The sequence below is a fragment of the Tasmannia lanceolata genome, unplaced genomic scaffold (genome assembly GCF_043159265.1).
Source record: "Tasmannia lanceolata isolate RefF3 unplaced genomic scaffold, GAP_Taslan_0.1 ptg000016l, whole genome shotgun sequence".
Taxonomy (NCBI): domain Eukaryota; kingdom Viridiplantae; phylum Streptophyta; class Magnoliopsida; order Canellales; family Winteraceae; genus Tasmannia; species Tasmannia lanceolata.
Genome location: NW_027518693.1, coordinates 15,948,404 through 15,971,990, shown reverse-complemented (window position 1 = coordinate 15,971,990; position 23,587 = coordinate 15,948,404). Strand labels below are relative to the sequence as shown.

Here is a 23,587-nt window from a genome sequence, read left to right as displayed (position 1 = left end):
CGGATTGTTGTGGTAATCTCAAATTCACTGAAAAGGTAGTTCTTATCAATAATCAACAAACCAATAAAGAGCGACTTGAATTTTTGTCACTCTCGTAGGTCGTGAAGAGACCTCCTCCCAGATCTAGTACCACACCAGATAATCCTAATATTTTTTCAGTGCATCGTTGTTTTTTAGGCTAGCTACTACAAGGTTGATACACGGCCTTGGTCACATGACATGCTTTCATCATATTCACTATGTTAGGTTGTGTTCGACAACTATAACTGCCAAAATTATTATGTTTTTTCTATGTGGGGAACGTGAAAAATGAAAAACTATGTTCGAATACGACCTTCAAAGCCTGATTATCTAAATCTCATCAAAATAGCATGAGAGAATTGTATTTCCACCCATTTTTTCGAAGCTTGTTTCAGGCAATATTTGTTAGAAAAAATTGAGGATACTATTGTTGATAGAAAACAGAAACTTGTTGCTTCAAGGCGTGATATCATTTTCCTTAAGACAAGATTCGCCCCCACTAGTAGTGTGCAAAGGGGATCCACGAATTGCCTCCAAGATACAATGAAGCCTAGTAGGGAAGCCCTACTAATGTTTGATGACGCGTAGCACTAGCGGAATCAAACCCGAAATGCCCTTCCGAAATTTCAAGCCTTAGAGAAATTCCTAGATACTGTTTATGCAGAAAAACAGTATCTAGAACAGTAAACAAAAGAAGAACAGTATGTAGAAATACTTGAGGATTTTGTAGGAGTGTAGAAGAGAGTGTAAAGTCTGTCAGAATTGCCAATTCGTTTTTCTATATTGAAATGACTGAATTCTGCACATTTTGTAGACCACCTGGTGTCTTTTCAGTGTGAAAAACACCTCTACAGGGCACCTCCAGAATGTTTGAAATTTGACCATTAGATCACACCCATTGAAATTGAACAGTCCTGATCGATCCTAGAGGTGACTGTTGGTTTGAGTAAAACCTCTCTCCAACCTAGTCATCGTTAGATCAACCAACTATGGTGTGGATCGCACCCCCTTGGCACTTGACCGTTGGGGGAAGGGACACAACCCATTTGATCACACTGTTTGACTGTTGGAGTTATGGGCCCAACCGGCCCAACGGGCCGACCATTAGGCCCGAACCGAACCATTCGGCTTGATGGGCCTACGAACCATTTGACCCACCCATCCGACCGGTCCACCTTCATCTTGATCCAACGGTGCAAATCAAATCTGGAAAAATTAAAGGCTCCAATCGCGACGTGCAAAGTGCGCCAATAAAGCGTCACTATGCGCCTATTGCCCACGCCGCGCGCGCGTGTGCGAACGGTGCGTTGCACCGTCCCGCGGGTCCAACCATGGGTTCAACCCAATGTGCAATCAACAAGTATTAGAAAAGTGTAGTTCTTTATAAGCCCTTCTCTTTCCTTTCTCTCATCCGGTACGGGACTATCTTTTCAACTACACTTCTACATCCTTTTGTAAAAGCAAATCTTTCCAAGAAAACATTTTCTTTTTCCCAAACACTTTTGATAAAACATTTTCCAAAACACTAAAACATGCAAAAGACATAATTTTGAAAATCCAAAATCACTAACAATTTTATTCTCCCATTTCTACCTGTTTATTCTGCAAGAATTAAAATAGTTGTCTGACACACCTTTAGTGCCTACGGAAAAAAAAAAAAAAAAAACAATGGCTTACCTTATCTTGTCACTACAAGAAATAAGGTCATTACCAGTGGTCCTAACCATCGGTAAAAGTAAAAGTATCCGCCAATAAAGCCTGTACCGGCAGTTAGGAGCAATCACTTATCTACTTATCCACTGCCATGGCCGAACTCGATCTCTAAAAATCGTCATGCTAGAAATTAATAATTGTCATCCAATCAACATGCTAGAGATCTGTAATTGTCATCCACTAGATCAACGAAATGATCAAGATCGTGTAGATAGGATGAATTTTGCTATTGATATTCTTTTTTTTTTGTTAAAAGTCTAATATGTTTTACTAGAAATGATATTTTTACGCCTATCTCGGCATTTCCACTCATTTTTTTATCTTTTCTTAAAAATGATTTTATTTTAGAAAAAAGAGAAGCAGATGGGAGATGCGTTAAAAAATTATCATTTTTTAAGATTTTTCATCAAGGAGAAACAATGGTCATGTAAATGCAGTCACTTTTAGAGAAGACAAACAAAATTGAGGTGAAAATATTGAGACACGTGCCTTTTTGGTTTCTATTGGGGCAAAATCCGACTTCCAATAGCGGCTAATCAACTTGAGCCAGCCAGAATTGTCCAGCCGACCCAAGCCAGCTAGAATGGTTCAAACGTCCTGGTCCACCCATAATGGTCCAGCCGATATGACCCAGTCCGCTTGAGCCTGCCATAATGGTCCAGGTTACTTGAGCAACTGCATGAGCCAGCCAGAATGGTCCAACCCATTGGGCACCGACCTGAGCCTGCAAACACGGGACATCAATAGGCTAACATGTCGCACACGAGAATTCCAGAACGTGGCGGATATCCCTGGAGTACGACAGTACGGCCGGAAATCCTGAGATCCGCAATTTTGGAAAAGTCATACGAGCAGGCCATACTGTGACCATTCCAGCCGTCACGTCGCCAACCAATGATTCCTGGGACCTCCGCTTGTAAAAGGGAAACCCCACTCCGTATGCATAACCAAACCCCTTGCACCTAGGACTCTCGGGCTCTTTCTTTCCTCCTCAATTCATATTATTGTTGCCTCGTCCGTAGCAAGCATCAGAGGGTAGCTTTCTTGACCATGTTCTTTGAGCGCAAGTAGGGCTGGCAATTAAACCTGTGAAAACGAGGATCTGCCCCGATTAAAACCCGCGAAAATGGGAATTCCCCGATTTAAGCGGAAACAGAAAGGGATTAAAAAAATTCCCTGAAGCGGGGGCGGGGCAGGGCAGGGATGGCCCCATACCGCCCCGCCCCGTATTCCCCATCTACAAAATTACATAAATATTCCTATATATCTTTAATATTATGAAAATACATCCATAAAGTGTTATGTTTTGGGCAATGACAAATTGACTCCCAAATATCTTAAATCGACCCCCATGTGTCTTTCTATCTCCTCTTTCTCCTCTTAAATCGACTCCCCACGTGTCTTTCCCAGATATGAGAGAGAAAGACACATGGGGAATCGATTTAAGATATATGGGAGTTGATTTATCACTCCCCTATATTTTAGTTTGGAACTTTAAATTCTTATATAATAATTATTTGATTTGATTAAAAATTTTGAAATTATTGTTATAGAAGGATGGAGATGGGGCAGGGCATTTTCCCCGTAATGTGCGGGGAGGGGCGGGGACGGCGAATTTCCCTTGAGGTGGGAACGAGGATGGGGAATTCAACATCTGGCCCCGCCCTGCCCCGTTGCAACCCATAAGTGCGAGTCATCCAACCAAGCAGACTGCAGAACACTCCGTCCACAAAAGACGAGTGTGGATCAGGCCTCCGAAGCTCGGATAAGATATCAGCTGCAAATCATGTGCATAGGCTACTGATATGTCACTAACATTTTTAATAATTGCACAAACTCAGCTCGTCTTTTCTTTTTTTAATTGGCATATGAGAGCTTTTTGGGAACTGGGCTAACCTTAGACAGCTGTTTAAATAATTAAAGTCGAGATGAGTTAATACAATTCCAAACATGATGTAAGTAGCCTAACGAAAAATATTGTCCTTAGTTTTTGGAAACGTGCCTGCATTAGGCTGCAAGTGTGCAGACCTCTTGAGGCTGCAAGCCTGCAACTAGCTGAACTCGAATTTTCAACTCGGGCTAGATTGGGTCAGGTTGGCGAATTGGGTTCGGGTCGACCCGGGGTAAAAACAAAAACAAAATATAAAAAGTCAAAGAATTAACCCTAAGATTTTGAAATTGCAAGACTAAATCATGTTGGCTTTTTTCGATCCCTAACCCTCTTTGGATTGCAAGTATTTTATTGGAAAAGTTTGGAAAGGAAAAATATATCTAAAATTTCGTACTTTATTTACACATAAAAAAAAAATTACTTAGACTTACTCTATTCAATTTTTACTTAGGAACCTTCAATTTATGTTAATATCCTTCTAAATTAACCAAAATCATATCATTTCCTTCAAAAATGCTTCAAAAATGTGGAAATAAAAAAGTTTCCCAGTAAAAAGTTCCTTTGAAAATGTTTTTCTCGCAATCCAAAAAGGGCCTAACCCAACCCAACCAGAGGGAATGCCAACTCAACCAGAGCCAAAATGGGTTTGATAGTGTCGGGTTCGGTTGAGTGCAGCCCAAGTTGCACCCCTAGTGATGCGGATATATTATCAATATGGGATATGATATCTTTTACTAAAAATATGACTTGATTTTCCCGTAAAAACAAACTAAGGTAGGTGGAAATGCAGCCATATTTTTTTAGGAAAGGCTAAATAAGAGTGGTGGAAATTTTCACGTAAAAACAAACAAAGTTGGGGTGGAAATGCAGCCGATTTTTTAGGAAAGGTTAAACAAGAGGGGTTGAAATGCTGGAAAAGGGACTGGAAATATCATTTTCGTATGGATTATAGCTGAGGACATATTCCCTGATAAACTGTATGATAGCGATGAGCACTGAATGAACATTGCCAACTTACCAAACCCACTTTGAGGGGCATAATTAAGAATCTAGATATTTCTTCTCTAATAATGTGAAAACAACGCCAAAAAAGTAATAAGACCTTAGATGTTAGAATATGTGAGATCTCACAATTGAATTGGGATGAGATCTCACCGTTGGATTGATTAGGTAGTTTGGATTGTTAGGCAACTTAGTTGGATTAGAATGATATTTTCCACATTTATCTTTATCCTTCTTTGTCTATATAAACATTGATTGGGATTGATTATAACCAGAACCGGACAATATATACACAGTGGGGTCGGGGCGTGACAGATTATGTTAAAAAAAAGATTAGTGAAAATCCTTTCTTCACCCTAGAATTACCTAACACACTCATCTTCACAAGTGTTGTTTGGAAGCATGGAAAATTTTTATTATAATTTTTCCTGGAAAATGAATTTTTCAGCGTTAAGTAAACTCATTTTCTATGGTAATTTTATTTTTAAAACCTAAGATTTTATCTATTTTCAAGGAAAATTACAATCCTCCTAAACCTAAGAATTATTTTAAGCCGAATATTGTTTCCCACTAAATAGAAATCCACGATTTTTTTTGTAGATCCAAACGCCGGTACGTAAAATAAAGATCGGTATTCTCATACAACATCATGAGATAACCCACAAGGTCTTGATTCCATCCAGAACAGACATCTCGTTCATAAGATAAATAGCTATGAAAATCAACGGTTTAGCATTCGTATGCAGAACCCTGGCCCTGTTTGTTTTGGATTTTGAGAACCGATTGTGAGTCCAAAACGTAAATTTGAGTCCAATAATCATTTTTGGACTCATAATAGTCTCTCAAAATCCAGAAAACACATGGGCCTAGGATTATTCAATGAAAGTATTCTCATCTACAATCGGCCAGACATGGTGTTGATTAGATCAACATATCTGATCACACTTATAATGAAGAAGCGGAGCCCAATAAATGTCAATTAACAGAACAGCCCTTTTCGTTTTAACATTTTCCATTATTTTACATTTGAAAATGGGTGAAAATGAAACATCTTCACAATCCTAATGACTTAAAATTCAAGGCATGCCAACTCATGTAACTGATAAATTTAGAGAATTTCTATTATTCTGGAATTTCTTACATGCTTTACAAAGAGCCTAATGTGTGTTTATATAAAACACCCATAGGGACAAACATAGAAAGAGATCATGATAAGAACGAAAAGCAGTTGCCAAATCTAACCCAACTACTCAATAAAATTTAGAGAATTTCTATTATTCGGAAATTTCTTACATGCTTTACAAATAGCCCTAATGTGTGATTATATAAAACACCCATAGGGATAGACATAGAAAGAGATCATGATAAGAAGGAAAAGAGATAAACCTAATCAAATTCCGTTGCCAAATCTAACCCAACTACTCAATATAGCAAATCAAATCAAATATGAGGAGATTTGATCTTAATCTGATTTTATTCTCTAATAGTAACAAGATCCATGTACTATAGTTAGAAATTTCTCGGAATAATTTGCAAAATCTGAATTAATTTGTTAGCCATTTTAAACTTTAAATTTTTTTGATGCAATTTAAAAATTCTTGCATTTGTTGAAATACATGAATGAGATAAATAAATCCTCAATTTTGCAAATATCATTTGCATATTTCGTGAGGAATTCAAAATTGTTGAAAACTACATTGTAGTGAGATTGAACTCACATCCTAATTTAGTAAAAAACTAACTGAGACTTGATGGGTCAAGTGACAAGATCATGGCAAGATCAATAGCATGGATTTAAAATTTGATTTTGGCACTGAAACCAATTTTTTTTTCCAGTCATCTCAGCCGAATTTATTAAACTGTCGGTCAAAATGACCTAATTTTGGCCCGAAATTGATGCGGAAACCAAAATGTATATGATTTTGGACCCAACTGTAATCTGAAATTTCGGATTTCGGCCGAAAATTAAAATGATGACCAATAGCAATGGGGGTGGACTCTGCTCACTAGTTAGATCTAGAGACACGATTGCATCCAAGTGGCACGTGTGGAAAATGGGTGTGATGAAAAACTAGTATCACCTGATTATCATCTTTTATCTTAGGTTTCATGGTACAAATTGCTCCCGATCATAAGATTGCTTCACATGTAACGTAAGATCTCAAGGAGAACAATTAATTTCATCCATTAGATCAAAATCGTTTCGTTTGAGATATCTACACCATCCCCAACACGCCACTTGTACCGTATTACTTTGTCATCGTTTTCTTGCGTGGCATTGGAGGGCATTTTCGTTAATTAAACTTCGATCCTAGGGTATTTTTGGATACGTAGCTAAAGAAGAAACCCTAAAACCCTCTCTCTCTCTCTCTCTGTCTACTCCAATGCCGAGAGAAACCCTAAATTGGAGATTTTGATGTCGTTCTTGTTCGATTTCAGAGTGGGAGCGAGCTCTGGTGCTCCTCTTCGGAGGGATTAGGGTTTGTTTCTGGACTCAAGAGGGTTGAGAACTGTGGAAATGGATAGAAAAAAAAAGGGTAATACTCGGCTCTTTCATTTTCTTTTAAAAAATTTCAAATTCAAATGCTGAAGAATTCATTTAGATTTTAGGTTTCTCTTGATAATGTGCATTTCATTTTCTAATCTTTTAATCCTTTTTTTTTTTTAATGGTATTCTTTTAATCCTTTCTCCATGCTTTTTTTTAGTAGATTGATATTGCCTTTGCAGCTAGGATTTAACACAGATCTTCAATAAGTACACACTTTTTTTTTTTGTTTTTTCCAATTACTAGGCGGATATAGAAGATAACACTTAGACAATAAGGACATACAGACAAATGGAGGTGAAGTCTCATAAACCAACTAGGGAATTTCATTTCATCGTCTGTTCTTCCATTTTTCCTTAAGCTAATCAGTTTGTGGACCTTCTACTTGAAGGTGCAAGCCTCACCTACCAAATTACCTAATGCTGAACAATAGTGACAAATGTTTGTCAAATAAACAAAATATCTTTGAGAATTTACAATATGGACAATTGTACCCCCACTTAATTCCAATTGGCAACCCATTATACATCAAGGGACAGCATATAGTTTGCCATGGAGGAGTTGAAAGCATGTCATTACAAGATCTAAAGAGTGGATTTCAAATCTGAAAAGTGTTTGAATATATGACTAAGAGTTGCATGTGGTTGTAATTTTGACGGTTGGTGCCTTGGAGGTGAATTTGGTGATGTCAACTTTACGGGTTTTAATTATCTTCTATTATAGTTCATAGTTGGTTATGAAGCTATGAGAGACAGCGACCAAAGGGGGAAAATCTTGATTCAATTCTCAGTGGTCAATTGACCAAAGATTAAATGCAATGTAATGTAAGGGTTTTGGCAATGATTCTCCTAAAACAAAATAAAACAGTCTTCAAAAGATGATGACAATACCATGATTAAATTTTTGTAAAGATCATAGTGAGAGAGATCTCACCAACAAGAAGTTTCTCATGAACAAAATGATAATCAACCTTGAAATCTAGGGCCATTGAAAGTTTTCCTGAATATCTTCGTCTTGGACAGCAAAGCTCTAATCTCCGCTTCATTAGAGTCCACTCTCCTGATTGGTCTGGAGAAGGAATATAAGACGTTCTCACCCACATCTCTATACACACCTCCAACTACAACAGATCTCGAGTTGCACAATGAGCATCCGCCAAGCTTTCTCCATAGATTTCTCCAAAAGTGGCTCACGGATTTGGAATCTCTATAGAAGACGGTAATCTTAGGGATGTCATGATTCCTGGCAATCTCTTTAAAGAATAGATCAAAGATCCTAGAAGCGTCCATCGTGATCTTAGAAGCTAGGAAGTGTGCCATCGTTGAAAACCTGTGTACTGCCATGAAAATCTTATCCAATCCTCTAGGAGTTCTCTTGGTAACCCCAATACAAAATCCATAGATATTCAGTCCAAGGAAAGGAAGGAACTGGTAAAGGCATATACACACCTACGTTCAAAGCTTGCCCTTTTCCCGCTTGGCAAGCTCCACATTTCTGTACGAACTTGTTGACATCTTTATTCATATTCGGCCAGTAAAATTTCTCTTTCAGTGCAGCTAAGGTTTTAATTGTGCCAAAGTGACCCCAACTGTACTAGCTTGATAGGTTTCCGAGTAACTCAAAGAAATCAACACTACATGCTCATCTGTATTGATGATTACATTAGTACTAATATGTAGAATATAAAATAGTGACAAACATACCCTTAAGTAGTCAAATAAAGAAACTATCTTTGGAAATATACGATATGGATAATTATACCCTCACTTAATTCCCATTGGCCATTGGTAACCCATTATACATCAAGGGATGGCATATAGTTTGCCATGGAGGAGTTGAAAACATGACATTTCAAGTTCTAAAGAGTGGATTTCAAATCTGATGGAGTGTTTGGATATATGATGGCTATTGCTTTATGATCAAGAGTTTCATGGCTTGTAATTTTGACGGTGTGTGCCTTGGTGGTGAATTTGGTGATATAAACTTTAAGGGTTTTATCTTCTATTATAGTTCATGGTTGGTTATGAAGCTATGAGAGACATCAACCAAAGGGGAAAAATCTTGATTCAATTCTTAGTCTTCAATTGACTAAAGATTAAATGCAATGTAATGTAGGGGTTTTGGCAATAAATCCCCTTAGACAAAATAAAAAAATCATCAATTTGAGTGAAAATAAAAATAAAGGACTATTCTACCCCTTATGTAAGCTATAAAGGATTAAAAGGATTGGCATCAAAAAAAAAAAAACCCCTCTTTTGCAATCTGATAAAGCAAAGAGTGGGCCGAAGGCTTGGGAGACTAAAGATGGTGGCAATATCATGATTGCATTTTTGTAAAGATCATAATGGGAGAGATTTCACCAACAAGAAGTTTCTCATGAACAAAATGATAATCAACATTGAAAATGATAATCAACATTGAAATCAAGGGCCATTGAAAATTCTCCTAACTATCTTCATCTTGGACAACAAAGCTCTAATCTCCACTTCATTAGAGTCCACTCTCTTGATCAGCATGGAGTAGGAATATAAGATGTTCTCTTCCACATCTCGATACACACCTCCAACTTCAACAGATCTTGGGTTGCCCATTGAGCATCCGCCAAAATTATGTTCGATGACATTGGCCGGAGGAGCCACTTAGTCATTTTTTATTCTTTGGCTTGTTACCTTTTAAGATATCAATCCCCTTTCTTCTGAAATCTTGGAAATTGTGTCCCTTGAACTCGTCTCGGATTGTAGCCCATCCAATAATTGATGCTTTGCTCCGGAGCACTTGGCTAACCAACATCTCCTTGTTCTCGAAGGCTCTAAATGTCCTCTCGCATGAAAGGGCCCTTATAAGCGCATAGAATGCAATCAACGACAAGGTTCTGCCCCCTAAACCGACCTAGCAGCATCTCCAAACGACAAGGAGGCCAAGAGCTAAGAAGCACGGGTACCCTTCGGGGGCCCACACACCCATACTGGGTGTGTATTGGGTACATGTGCGCTTGGGTACTCTTTGGGTGGGTACCGGGTACGCACCCAAACAACAAACAAAACGAAAATCCAGTTTGGGGGTATGGGTACGTATCCGGTTCGAATTAAATCAAAAATTACAGATTTACAATAGAGGGTGCTGTCCTAATTAACAATAGGGGGTGAATATATCAAAATATCTACGATATATATATATATATATATATATATATATATATATATATATCCCGTAATTAAAAACCTAACAACTTAGAAGTAATATTAGATTTTGGTGAAGTAATATTAGAATTTGGTGATGTTATTGTTATTTGATTGTTCTCCAATTAAATTGTTTGAATTCCTTAACAAAAAAAAAAAAAATTTTTATAAACATATAATAAAATATAAAAATATATTATATTCAGCGTATCTCCAATGTACCCGTATCCTTTTTTTTTTTAAAATCACATATCCACATACCCGTATCATGTCGTACCCTTACCCGTACCCGTGCTTCATTGGCCAAGAGCATACATCGGCATAAACCAAATCATGCATGTTAGAGAAGAGAATGAGAGAATAAGATAGTGAGTTGGAGTGATCTCTCCCCCACTTATGTATTCATATTAAGAGAAGCAAAGTACAAACCACTATGCCCTTAGGCGCGTTACATATTCTAACACCCCCTCAAGATGGAATGTATGTATCCCCCCCCACCAATTATGTATTCATATTAAGAGAAGCAAATTACAAACCACTATGCCCTTAGGCACGTTACATATTCTAACACTCTCCCTCAAGATGTAATGTATGTATCATACATTCCTAGCTTATTACAAATATCGCTCAACTTTGCTCTGCGTAAAGACTTTGTAAACATATCAGCCAGCTGATCCATGGATCGAGTGAAAACTGTGCATATCTCCCCCTTTTGGATTCTCTAACGAATAAAATGGCAGTCCACCTCAATGTGTTTCATTCTTTCATGGAAGACTAGATTGGTAGCAATATGTATTGCAGCCTTGTTATCACAATACAACCGAGAAGGCAGAGAAGGAACATTATCAATCTCAGACAAAAGTGAACGTAGCCAGATAAGTTCTGTGCTAGTGTGTATGTCCGTGTATTTAGCTTCGGACTTGGCTATGACGTCTTGTTTCTTGCTTCGCCACGACACTAAGTTACCTCCTACAAAGGTGTAATACCCAGTTGTTGCTCTCCTATCTGTTGGGAATCCAGCCCAATCTGCATTAGAAAACCCTCCAATCCTCAAATGACCATGCCTTTTAAACAACAGGCCTCTCCCCGGAGCGCCTTTCAAGTACTTAAGAATATGGACTACTATAGCCCAGTGAGAGGTACGTGGAGAACTCATATACTGATTAACTACCCCTACAACATGTGAGATTTCTGGGCGAGTAACTGTGAGGTATATAAGCCTGCCAACCAACCTCCTATATCTACCAGGGTCATCCAACAGTCACCCTCTTCTGGCCTAAGCTTCACATTGGGGTCCTCGGGAACAGATGCAGGTTTCACTCCCAGATTTTCCGTCTCATCTAATAAATCCAACACGTACTTCCTTTGTGATAGAGAGAGACCTCGAGAAGAATATGCGAATTCTATCCCAAGAAAGTACCTTAGGCGACTTAGATCCTTGGTGGAGAACTCTTTCTGCAAGAAAGTCTTCAATTGATGTATACCCCATGAATTACTGTATGATAATGTCATCAACATATACTATAAAAAATATGCAACCAACCGTAGATTGATAACTGAAAATTGAATGATCTATGGCGCATTGTTTCATGTCAAAACACGACAGCCTCACTGAACCTCCCAAACGACGCTCGCGGAGACTGCTTTAAGCCATAGAGAGATTTCCACAGGCGACACACAGAGGAGGACATCTCCCCCTGCTCAACATATCGTAGATGTTGCTCCATGTACACCTCCTCAGTGAGGTCGCCATGGAGAAAGGCATTTTTCACATCCAACTGATGAAGCGGCCAACCATGATTAATTGCCAGAGATGTAAGACACGAACAGATGGAATCTTCACAATATGAGAGAATGTCTCGGTGTAATCTACCCCATAAGTCTGAGTATACCCTTTAGCTACTAAGCGCCTTCAAGCGCTCCCCATTTGGCAAATACTTAATAGAGAACACCCATCGACACCCCACAGGGCGAGCACCAGAAAGTAGTGGAACTAAATCCCATGTCTGATTGGTGTGAAGAGCACCCATCTCTAAATCCATGGCTTCATTCCATCCAGGCCACAGACTGCAGTAAGGAGTAGAAGACAAGGAAGAAACAAATCCTCGAAAAGTAGGGGTTAGATTATCATAGGAAATAAAGTTAGAAATATGATGCATAGTAGAACGAGAATGAGTGCGCGAAGCAATAGGAGAGTCAGAAAGCTCCATAGAAGAGGGAAGAGATGATACCTGAGAAGAAGAGGGCGTGATCTCTAGCTGGGAAGATGATGGCTCGAGAGGAGGTGGTGGTGATCTGTATGTCAACGTCGCTGATAGTGCTTCGATGTAGCAGGAGGACAAGGAGCTACCGAAACATGTGCAGGCGTAGGGTCCGATGCACGTGGATCCACTGGCACAGATAGAGGTGGAGGTGAGAGCACAACTGAGTCGGGAAGAACTAGAAGAGGAAGGGGAACCTCCGAGTTGAAAATATCGGCACGCGGCTCATGCGCTTGAGTGAAGAAAGGATCAGACTCAAAAAAGGTCACATCAACAGACACAAACCACCGGCGGAGACGAGGGCTGTAGCAACGATATTTCTTCTGGGTACGAGAGTAGCCCAGGAAGACACCGCTCGAATTGAGAGTCCAACTTATCATGACCACGACCCTGATGGTGAACAAAGCATACACAACCAAATACCCGGGGTGTGAGTGGGAAAGGGTCTCGTTGAGGGTGTATGACCATGAAGGGTGAATCACCACGAAGAACCGATGAAGGGAGACGGTTAGCTAAGAAGCAGGTAGTAAGAGTGACTCCAATAGATTTTAGGTACCCGCATTTGAAAAAGGAGGGTGCGGGCCATCTCAAGTAAATAGCGCAGTTTTCTCTCAGCAACACCATTTTGTTGAGAGGTGTAGACACAAGAGGACTGATGGAGGATACCATGAGTGGAGAGGCAATCCCGAAACCCATTCGAGCCATATTCCCTAGCATTATCAGTACGGAGACATTTGATTGCAATTATATTGATTTGTAATTTCAGCATGAAAAGTGGGAAATGCCGAAAAAACCTCAGAACAGTCTTTAAGTAAAAATAATCATGTTATGCACGAATAGTTATCAATAAACACAATAAAGCACTTATAACCAGAAGAAGACGCAACCCTAGAAGGTCCCCATACATCAGAATGAACTAACTGAAAAAGGACTTGACACTCTATTGACTACTCGGGATGGAAAAGATACAAAATGGTGTTTCCCGAGTTCACATGACTCGCATTGAAAATGAGAAACTGATCCAGGAACAATATGTGTCTGCTGAAGCTGCTAAAGAGAGGGGTGTCCAAGGTAAGAGTGCCACTGATAGGTGTCAACAGAACTATGCAATGCAGCTGCAGGCAGGCGACAATCCAGACGGTGGAGCCCATCCACCTCACGTCTCGATCCAATCGTCTTCCCATTTGAGGGATCCTGAAAGAGACAATAAGAGGGATAAAATGAGACAGAGCAATTAATACTTTTAGTAAGCTGACTAACAGAAAGCAAATTAAAGGGAAACTTATGGACACATAAAACTGACGATAACAGAAAGCTAGGATGAGGCGAAATACTACCAACACAGGATATGGGAGCAGTGGTCCCATCAGCAAGGGTAATGGACTGAGTGACAGAATGAAAAGGGCGAAAAGAGCTAAACTGAGAAGAGTTACTAGTCAAGTGGTTCGAGGCCCCCGAATCATTAATCTAGGTGTCAGAGCTCTAGAGAAGTGTGGCAGGTGAACTACTTAGCTGGGTAAAGCTCGCAGTAGGAGGGCGAGCACTCATGCGCAGGCGCTGAAACTCCTCATAGTCAGCCTGGGATAAAGAAAACGTATCAGCAGGTGGAACATCATCAGTAGAGGAGGTAGGCAAACCATCAGAAGAACTGTCAGCAGTGAGATGTGACGAGTGTGGCTGGCAAAGCTCGGGATGAAGAGTATAACAAGTGTCGACATGATGACCCTCTCTCTGACAATGAGTACAGTTTGGGCGGCCACGACCACTACCAACACGGCCAGGTGGCCACTACGACCACTGCCACGCCCAAAAGAACCACCTCCACGACCTGAACGACCTCCACCATCATCAGTAGAGGAGGTAGGCAAACCATCAGAAGTGAGATGTGCTGAGTGTGGGCCGAGGCTGGCAAAGCTCGGGATGAAGAGTATAATAAGTGTCGACATGATGATCCTCTCTGACAATGAGTACAGTGTGGGCGGCCACGGCCACTACCAACATGGCCACTGTCACGCCCAAAAGAACTACCACCATGACCTGAACGACCTCCACGGCTCCACCATCACAGGCTGCCAGGATAGTGCTATCAACAGAAACAGCTGGTGAGGAGGCGCTCAGAAGGCACTGTTAGGCACCAGAATAGACCTCTGTGAGGGAGGGAATAGATCCGGAACCAATGATCTGCTGACGTAGATGAACGAACTCAGGACCCAGATTGCCAAGGTAGTGGACAACACGGAGCTGGTCCCGCTAGCGATTAAGTACTGTGATGTTAGAAGTGAGGGGGCATAAAGAGATCAAGCTGTTGACAAAGGGAAATGAACTGACAAACTGGCCATAATGTGCAGCCAGAGACAAATCACCATTGCGGAAGCGCTTCCACTCGGAATATGTGGCAAAGGTGCTGGTGAGGTTGTCGACCCCATAATAGAGAAGTGCAGTATGATCCCAGATCCGCTTCGATGTGGGAAGAAGTATCATCGTGGCAGCTATAGATGAATCCATACTCTACCAAAGAAGTGTGCGAATCATCGCATCCTCCTGCTTCCATCAAGTATATGTAGGATCGATAGAAGAGGGAGGATCTTGGGGAATAAGGCTAACCTTGCTGCGAGCAAGGAGATATGTCTCGACAGCTACTTTCCAAGATAAGTAATTTGTCCCATCCAATTTAACAGTCGTCATCTGTGGGAATGAGCCCTCCACAGGAGAAGAGTAACTAGGAGATGGAAGAGTCGAATGTGGTTGTGATGCACGGAACCCATTGGTCATTCCGATGGAGGGATCCTCAATGACGGGAGGATCCATGAAGACAAAGATATAGAGAAGACAACAACCTCGACAATCGGCTAAGAAACAATAGAGAAGGGCAAAATGAGATGGGCCAAATATCTTATCGCTGCTCAGAGAGAGAGAGAGAGAGAGAGAGAGAGAGAGAGAGAGAGAGAGAGAGAGAGAGAAATAAGAAATCGGAGCCGTGCACAAGAAAAAAAGGGGCAGAAGAGGATTTAGAACTTGAAGTCTTGGGGTTTTTTGTTTTGGTGTTGGGTTTTCAAAGGAGTGCGTACGTAGGGAGTGGAGCGGCGGGTGGGGGGGGGGGGGGGGGAGGCTCGGGATTGAAAGAGGAGAACGGGTGGAAGGGAGAGAGAAGGGGTGGAGGGGCAGCGAGGTGGGGGTCACATGGAAGGAGAGGGGGGGGGAGGGGAGGGGGTTGCCGTGGAGAGGGCCGAGAGACAAAGAGAGGGTGGCGGGGTAGGTTAGGGTTAGGGGCTGAGAGGGAGAGGGAGGCGGGGTAGGACAAGAGAGAGATGGAGGTGATGGAGAAGGAAGAAGAAGAGGGGTGACAATGGTGGTCCCTTGGGGATCAAAATCCCAGGTCTCTGATACCATGTTAGAGCAGAGAATGAGAGAAGAAGATAGTGAGTTGGAGTGATCTCCCCCTCACTTATGTATTTATATTAAGAGAAGCAAAGTACAAAGGCCACTATGCCCTTAGGCACGTTACATATTCTAACAATGCCAAGCCATCTTTGCACTTTTGACACATCAAGCTCACCATCTTGCAGTGAATACAAATATGGTTCAAGTGCTCCTCATCTTATTTGCAAAGAAGGCACATCTTAGCAAGCGTGAAGTCTCTCCTTTGCAAAGAAAGCACATGTTGCTCAAGTTGATTGCTACACCATAACAATTAGGGATGATTGAATGCTTGTAGGAGAATGCGGTTTCCCATCGCTATCCATAACCTTGCTTTTGCTCGCCACTGGCATGGCAGATATTGAGCAAACACTAGTCGGGTAAAGATGTTTCCACGACCATGTTCAGCCGTATCTCATGAATGCCCCAACCGGGGAGCTTTAGCTATTCACCCTTGCAAGGTTATGCAATATCCCTCTCGGTATGGCCGTATAGGGGAGTGAGTGAGTTAACATTTCTTCAATTTTGCATCTTTATTTTTTGAATTCTTATGGCAATGACATTAACTAAGAAAAAACCATACAATTATATATTTACATTAGGGTGGTTTGAGGCAGTGTCAAAATTGAGGTGTTTTGAAGTAGTGGTAGGATTACAGGTGAATTTGAGCAAAAACATGGAGCTAAGGGTGGGGCTGTGGAGAGTAAAAGGTAGAACTTGTCAAGGCTGTTGGGTGGGAAATTGGACTACTGATTTCTTATCTCGATTTGTCTTTGAGATTGGGGTACCTCCAAATTTGCTTTGGGTGCTGGTTAGCCTGGTTATTGCTAGAAAGAAGAGAAATGTGACACCATGGAAAAGGAACTCTACCTCTCTTCCAGTGGAGGACTGACTCTTATCAATTTGTCGTTGAATATGCAGGTGGTATCACTTTACGAAATTCCTGGAGTGGTGTCAAATGGGTTGGAGAAATTGCAAAATGATATTTTTGTGTGGAGAGACGATAGTCGTAAACTTTAATACCTCTTCAAGGGGAGAAGGTTTACAAATTGAGGAGACAATTTTGTTTAATAACAAGGGATTTAAGTTAAAACAACATGCATGCGGAAATGACAAGTAAGAAGCTTTTTGGAGGAAAATTGTATTGGAGAAGTGTGGGTCTGGAATTAGGGGTGGGAATCTAGGGAGTTGGCTAGGTGCGTTGCTCGTGTCTTAGGTGCTCTATATCTATAGTAAGGGTAGAGTTTATGTTGGGCGTTATGGTTTTGGTGGTTCGAGGCATACGAAATACATAGTACAACAATGTAAGCATTGTTGTACTATTCTAACTCTTCAACACTCTCCGTTCCCCTTCATATTGATGCACAAAATCAAAGAGCGTCAATTTTCCAACGAGAAAGTCATAGGGAGTCTGAGTCATAGCTGTCATGAACAAATTATCAACCGATACTATGATGTAACATGAGGCAATTTGATCAGTTCGCAAGAGAAATATTGACAGATAATATGTCAGTCAACCTCGGTGTTTAGTCTGCTCATGGAAAAATGGATTTGTAGCAATCTATATGGCACTCTTATTGTTGGCATAGAGGTGTTGAATCAATAGGATGTATACCAGATTTGGAAGTAGCCAGACAATCTTGCTTGATGTGGAAGACAAGGATCTGTACTCGCCTTTGCAGATGACTTTGAAATCACATCCTTGTTCTTACATTTACATGAGATCAAATGATTGCCCAAATCATAAACAAGCCAGTGGCTGAATGACGAGTCTCTGGCAACCAGCCCAATCCACATTGGCATAAGCAATCAAGTCCTCATAAGAAGATGAGATGTCCGAGGATCTGCAATGAATTGACTCACCATATGAACAACATGTGAGATGATTCAACGTGTCATCATCAAATAAATCAGGATCTCAACTAGCTACTCAGAATTTATCAATTCATGCATGAGGAGATTGTTTCAACCCATAAAGGGACTTTAAGACCACATATCAGAGGAATGGAAGAAATGTCAAGACATGGAGGACGGCTTAGTAGACTGTCTCTAGGGGCTCCCCATGTTTTAAAGCACTCTTGACCTCCGTATCATATAAAGGCCAATGACGAGTAGATGTTATAGCAATCAGAGTGTTCATTGTAGTCATCTTCACTACAAAAGCAAATAACTCTTCATAGTCGATTCCATACTCCTGTTGATATTTGTCTGAAGTCCCATCTAACATGACTTTGATGGAATACACCCACTTACTGCTTAAACTAAAACATCTGAATGTCAAAGAACCTATCCCGTGTCCCGTGTCCCGTGTCCCATGTACAATTATCACCTAATGCATGCAACTCGTCCTTCTTTGCCTTTTTCTAACAATCTTGATTGGTAACTTGGTTTTAAGTAAAAGGGGTACAATATGAGTCTAAGTTTGCTAAGAGAGCTTTATTAAGGAAGCCAAAACGATCAAGAGGATTGGAAATACAAAGAGATCTATGCAAGGGATACAAATAAATGAAGAAGAATCTGACAAGAGAGAAGGCAACCTTGCATGGCAGAAAGATCCGGTGCAGGAACAGTTTGTTTGTTTTTTTTGGTTGCAGGAACAGTTGGTTGGATGAGTTCTTTTCTTTTTTGTTGATAAGTGATTAAAGGATGTTGGACTTTAGACGAGTTACTTTCGAAATGTTAGACTTAACACCATCAAAATATGAAGGGAGAAAATAAACCAATGAAATAGGAGGTAATGATGAAAGTGTATAATAGTAAATATGTCGATGAAAAGAATGACCAGGAAATACAGAGATTAGGAGCACAACCACAAAGAACATTATCAAGATGAAAAGAATGACCGGGGGATATAGAAAAAAATACATAACCAAGCCCAGAGATAAGAAAATGGTCCACATTAGCTTTGACAGTCTTCCAGTGACTATTATAGTGTTGTATATGAGAGATTCTTGTGTGCTCCAGTCATATTGTTGAAAGCACCAAAATCTAGTCCAGATACTCCAAAAGGGTAGAGGATGAAGAACTTTTTTTTTGAATGGTAATGAATATTTAATCAAGAAGAAAACGATACAGCATGGATCGAGGAGATCAGTGAAACAAAGAAAATAACAACAAAAACAATATAATACCCCTCAGAGGGGAAGAAAATCAAAAAGCTCTAAATCCTTTTAGCTCCTCCTTCCCTGGCAGCCTCTGTTTTTGCCGACCTTTTAACTTGCTGGAAGGAGATTTTTGAACCCTCTACTCGATCCCTAATTTCATTGAGCCAATGGTAGACCACCCTTCAACCATCCAATGGTATGGAGGGAATCCGCCTCCACTATCACCGTATCCATGATGGATGGATGGATCAAACTTATGCCCTGTAAGGCCGCCCTGATCAGAGGATGAAGAACTATTAGACATACTTGACAGGGTCGTCACTGAAAGACTTGTGGTGAGGGCATTGGTAAGAGCTTTTGCAAGAGTGCCTTGAATCATCTTTTGAATGGCCTCTGTAGTGTGTAGTGGGATGAGTAGCTGTTGATTGATTTATACTCAACAGTGGGTGCCAGAGTGACCTGGGATGAATTGTGATGAGGTGTACCTCCCCCTATGGAGGCCCCTTTTCTTGACGACAAGCATGAGGTGAGATTCCGCGGGCCTTTGGATTGCGAACACTGATATAATATGAAAAGTTGTTCCTTTCTTGCAGTTAGTGGCAAAGTTATCATACTCCTGGCATTCATAACACGTCTAAGCTCACAATTTTTGCTTACCCTTATGACATTGGGGAATAAAAATCATATCCCAAGAAGATGGTGGATCTCCATCAATGGTAACTTGTGTGTGGGTACTTTTCTCCTCATCCAGTAACTAAGATAGAGCATACTAGAAATCTGGAAGCTTCTTTATGCTGTTAATGCTGGCCCTTGTTTTCTCGAACTCTAGACAAAGACTATAAAAAAATGCATAACGCTACTCCTTTCTTGCAATTTCATAATTCATTAACTCCTTTAGGCAGTGCTAGGCACTGTCTCCTCCTCCAGTAACTCAGAGCATACTAGAGATCTGGATGCTTCCTTCTGCCGATAATGTTGGCCCTTGTTGTCTCGAACTCTAGACAAAGACCATAAAAAAATGCATTAACCCTACTCCCTTCTTGTAGTTTCATAATTCATTAACTCTTTATAGGTAGTGTTCGGCACTGTCTGAAGTGCTCAATCCACAGGCTCATAAATCTAGAGTAATAGGATTGATTATCCTTATTTCCCTGAGAGTGATGAGAGATGTGATAATCCAGAAGTGTCTTGCCTGATTTGCTCTCTGGTATATCATCTGTAAATAGTCACACATCTTCCCATTCTGATAGGAATAGAGATTTAAGGCAATGGAAGGCTCTACTAAGTTTAGGGTTCATCCTCGGATTGTACATCTTCTAATGACTTCATTCTTTCTCAATAGTTGGATTTTTATATGTGATGCAAACCTATAGTTTCACGGATGACTTTCTTGTAACTTAGGAGGTAAATCTTAAGGTAAATTCGTATTGCATCATCATCAGTTGCTAGTTGATGAGGATGAGTATGATGTTGGTGGTGGAAATGAGGGTGGCATTTGCTACTACGATTAGTATGATGTTGGCATTGATGAGGATGACATAGATTATTATATTTGATTGGTTATGATTTTGTGTATTTGTGTTTTTGATATGAAAAATTAGAAAATGTATTATAAACTGGTACAACACTCTCGTCTCCACGTGTCTACTCTGTATTATTTGGTTCGTAACTTGGTAATGATAGTTGGATGCTTTACTTTCTTAGTCTAATGATGATTCAATGATGATATTTTGTCGGACGAAATATTTTTTTCTAGAAATTTTAACTTTTTTTTTGTTTTTTTAATATATTTTTTATTTTTTTATTCTTTTATTTTTTTAATTTTAAAATTCAGAAAATTCGCACTTCGCCTTTTAAACCTCACAGCTCAAGAGGAAAAAAAACACCTCGCCTTACACCTACACCTCTAAAAGCACTTCTTGTAACTAAGTCCTGCCATGGCTATTGAGGCTGAATGTTAGCTTGTTTTCTTCAACTCTGGATAAAATAGTTCATCCTGTATTTTACCTTTATTGGATTGACATTTGGATGACCCAAAAAGATTGAAATGCTCATAGGTATTATTTTTATCTCTACTATTATTATTTTTATGTTGATGTGATCATAGTCTTTTCAAATATGAATATGGGTTAAAGGCTTAAAGCCCACAACACCCCAAACTCAGGAGTGACACTTGGATATGGGTTAAAGCCCATAAAACCCCAATCTAAGGTTAAAAACAGTCTACAAAACCTGCTTGAATGAAAGTTTTGAATTCACTTTGCCAACAAGTGAATAAGGAATTCACCTGCTTTTTTAATAGTAGGTTCCATATAATAGGTTTTTTTAATGAATAGGTTCCATAGACTCTATGCTGATTTATTTTATTCTTCATATCAGAGTTTAGAGTTTGGACCTGTCACTCTAGCCCATCAACCAGAGTTGACTTTGTTTCTTTACTGATTGAGTTATCTGATGCTTTCAGATCAATGTCTTATTAAAAGCCGGAGACGGTCCAGACGAAATAGTTGTAGATTGTGTTCGTCACACGGACCCGCCACCCAAATCTACATTGACAATTCTCCAAAATCTACCTTCTTATGTGAATCTAATAACCCTTCTCTATGGTGCCACTGATTGTGGGAGGGATTTGTGCATGCTGCAAGTTTCGGAGGGGCCGGCTAGGCAAAATGGCGAAGTCCCTTATCAGGAGCTTGAAATGGGGCTGCCACATTCCAGTTCAGCTATGAAAGCAGACACTAGGGACAGCTGGGATCAGGGGTGGGACGATGATTGGGAAGTCGAGAAGTCGACGGTGAGACCATCGGAGATCTGACATGTTGGGAATGTCTTAGTAAATGGCCTCACATCAAGGTTGCCTAATAGGGAAGGGTGGGATGATTAGAATTTTTGCAAACAAAATATACAGTAAAAAAATTTACTCTGTAAAGAGAGGAAAAAGAAGAAGAAGAGAAGATACATATTAGGGAGAAAAAATGAAAATTACTTCAGGAAATTTGATTGCAGGAACAGAGAGAACATGTTTCATTCTTTCTATATGGGAAATTAAAGGGTGTCGTAAAGTACATTTATTCTTTGATATTAAGGATTTGCTGGGGACCATCGTAGAAAGGCATTGCATGGCTGGCCGTTCCATGTGAGAGCAGTCACAGAGGCTCACTTTCCGCAGATTTTGTCTTATTCATTTAATTTATCTGAGCTGGCTGCTCTCACATGCAACAGCCATCTGCAGAAATGCCTTTCTGTGATGGTCCCTAGCAAATCCCTAAAACTATTTATGGGTTTATCTTGTCAGTTTTGTAACCTTAGGGGTACTTAGGAAATTTGAGAATGATTAAGGATTTGCTAGCGTCCATCGCAGAATGCATTTCGCCGATGGTCTGTTGCATCTGACAGCAGCCACAAAGGATCACTTTTCAGCAGATTTTGTCTTCATTCACGAGGTGGCTGATGTAAGATACATCTGTGAAATGCCTTCTGCGATGAACGCTAGCAAATCCCATTTAGGTAAGCGGATTTTTATCTATGTCAATAATTGGGCTTTTTTTTTTGCAGAGGTGACATAAAAAAAGACTGCGAAAGTACTTTTTGAAAATTTACTCATGAAATAGGGGTATTCTTGTCATTTCACTTTGCTACGCAGCAATTTTAGAAATTTTACTATTGAGATAGGGCTATTCTTGTCATTTCACTCTTCAAAGTCCCTCTAGCCATGAATCAAATTTAGGTTTTTAGGATTTGGATTTTTGTGTGTTTGATGTTTAGGAACAAAGTTTTGAAAACTTGGTAGTTTTTTATAGCTTCTTCAAGGGCATTTTTGTCATTTGGCATGAACAACATGCTAACAAAAAAATTATCATCCATAACTCTTTCTCTGTTTCCATCTGCAAGCCATTGATAAGACTGTTCGAATTTATGCCTAATATTGCTCATCTCGTGGGTCCTACAAAATGAACGGTCAAGATCACACTGATATCAGCCCATTGACATTCCTCCCCTGTGAAGTCTATTCTTTCCTTGTCTTCTTCCCCTCCTTCGTTTCTCACGTTCACAGTTGACAGTTCCTCTGTTTTCTTCTCTTTGTCGGTTTTGTTGTGAATCTTGTGATGCTAAAAGGTTTGATTACTCAAAAGGAGAATATGGTAGAAAAGATCTCACGTGAGATTGGGCGCTTGAATCAAGTATACTCTGCAAACACTGATGTAATCCCGACCGTACATTTGATGGTCCTGGATGAACCACAGCCAGAAAATGACATTGAGCATGTGAGCCTGAGTGTCTATCAACTTTATTGTCCAATTTTTTAGGATTGTGAAAGGATGGATAAAAAGACTGCTGATAAATGTGATTTTTTGTGTGTCCTATTAAAGTTAGGATCGCCATGGACGGTCTAGATTGCATACTTATGTTCCAAGTGTACTGGAATAGAGTACCTTGTACTGAAAAAAGATAA

At 40.1% G+C, this 23,587-nt stretch overlaps 1 long non-coding RNA gene across 1 annotated transcript; it reads left to right on the top strand.

Annotated features, from left to right (window-relative positions):
* Window positions 1-6,975: 6,975 nt before the first annotated feature.
* LOC143848950 (uncharacterized) lies at window positions 6,976-22,201 on the top strand. Its single transcript, XR_013235508.1, has 2 exons — window positions 6,976-7,164; window positions 21,599-22,201. It is a non-coding gene; the product is annotated as an uncharacterized LOC143848950 (long non-coding RNA).
* The last annotated feature ends 1,386 nt before the right edge of the window (window positions 22,202-23,587 follow it).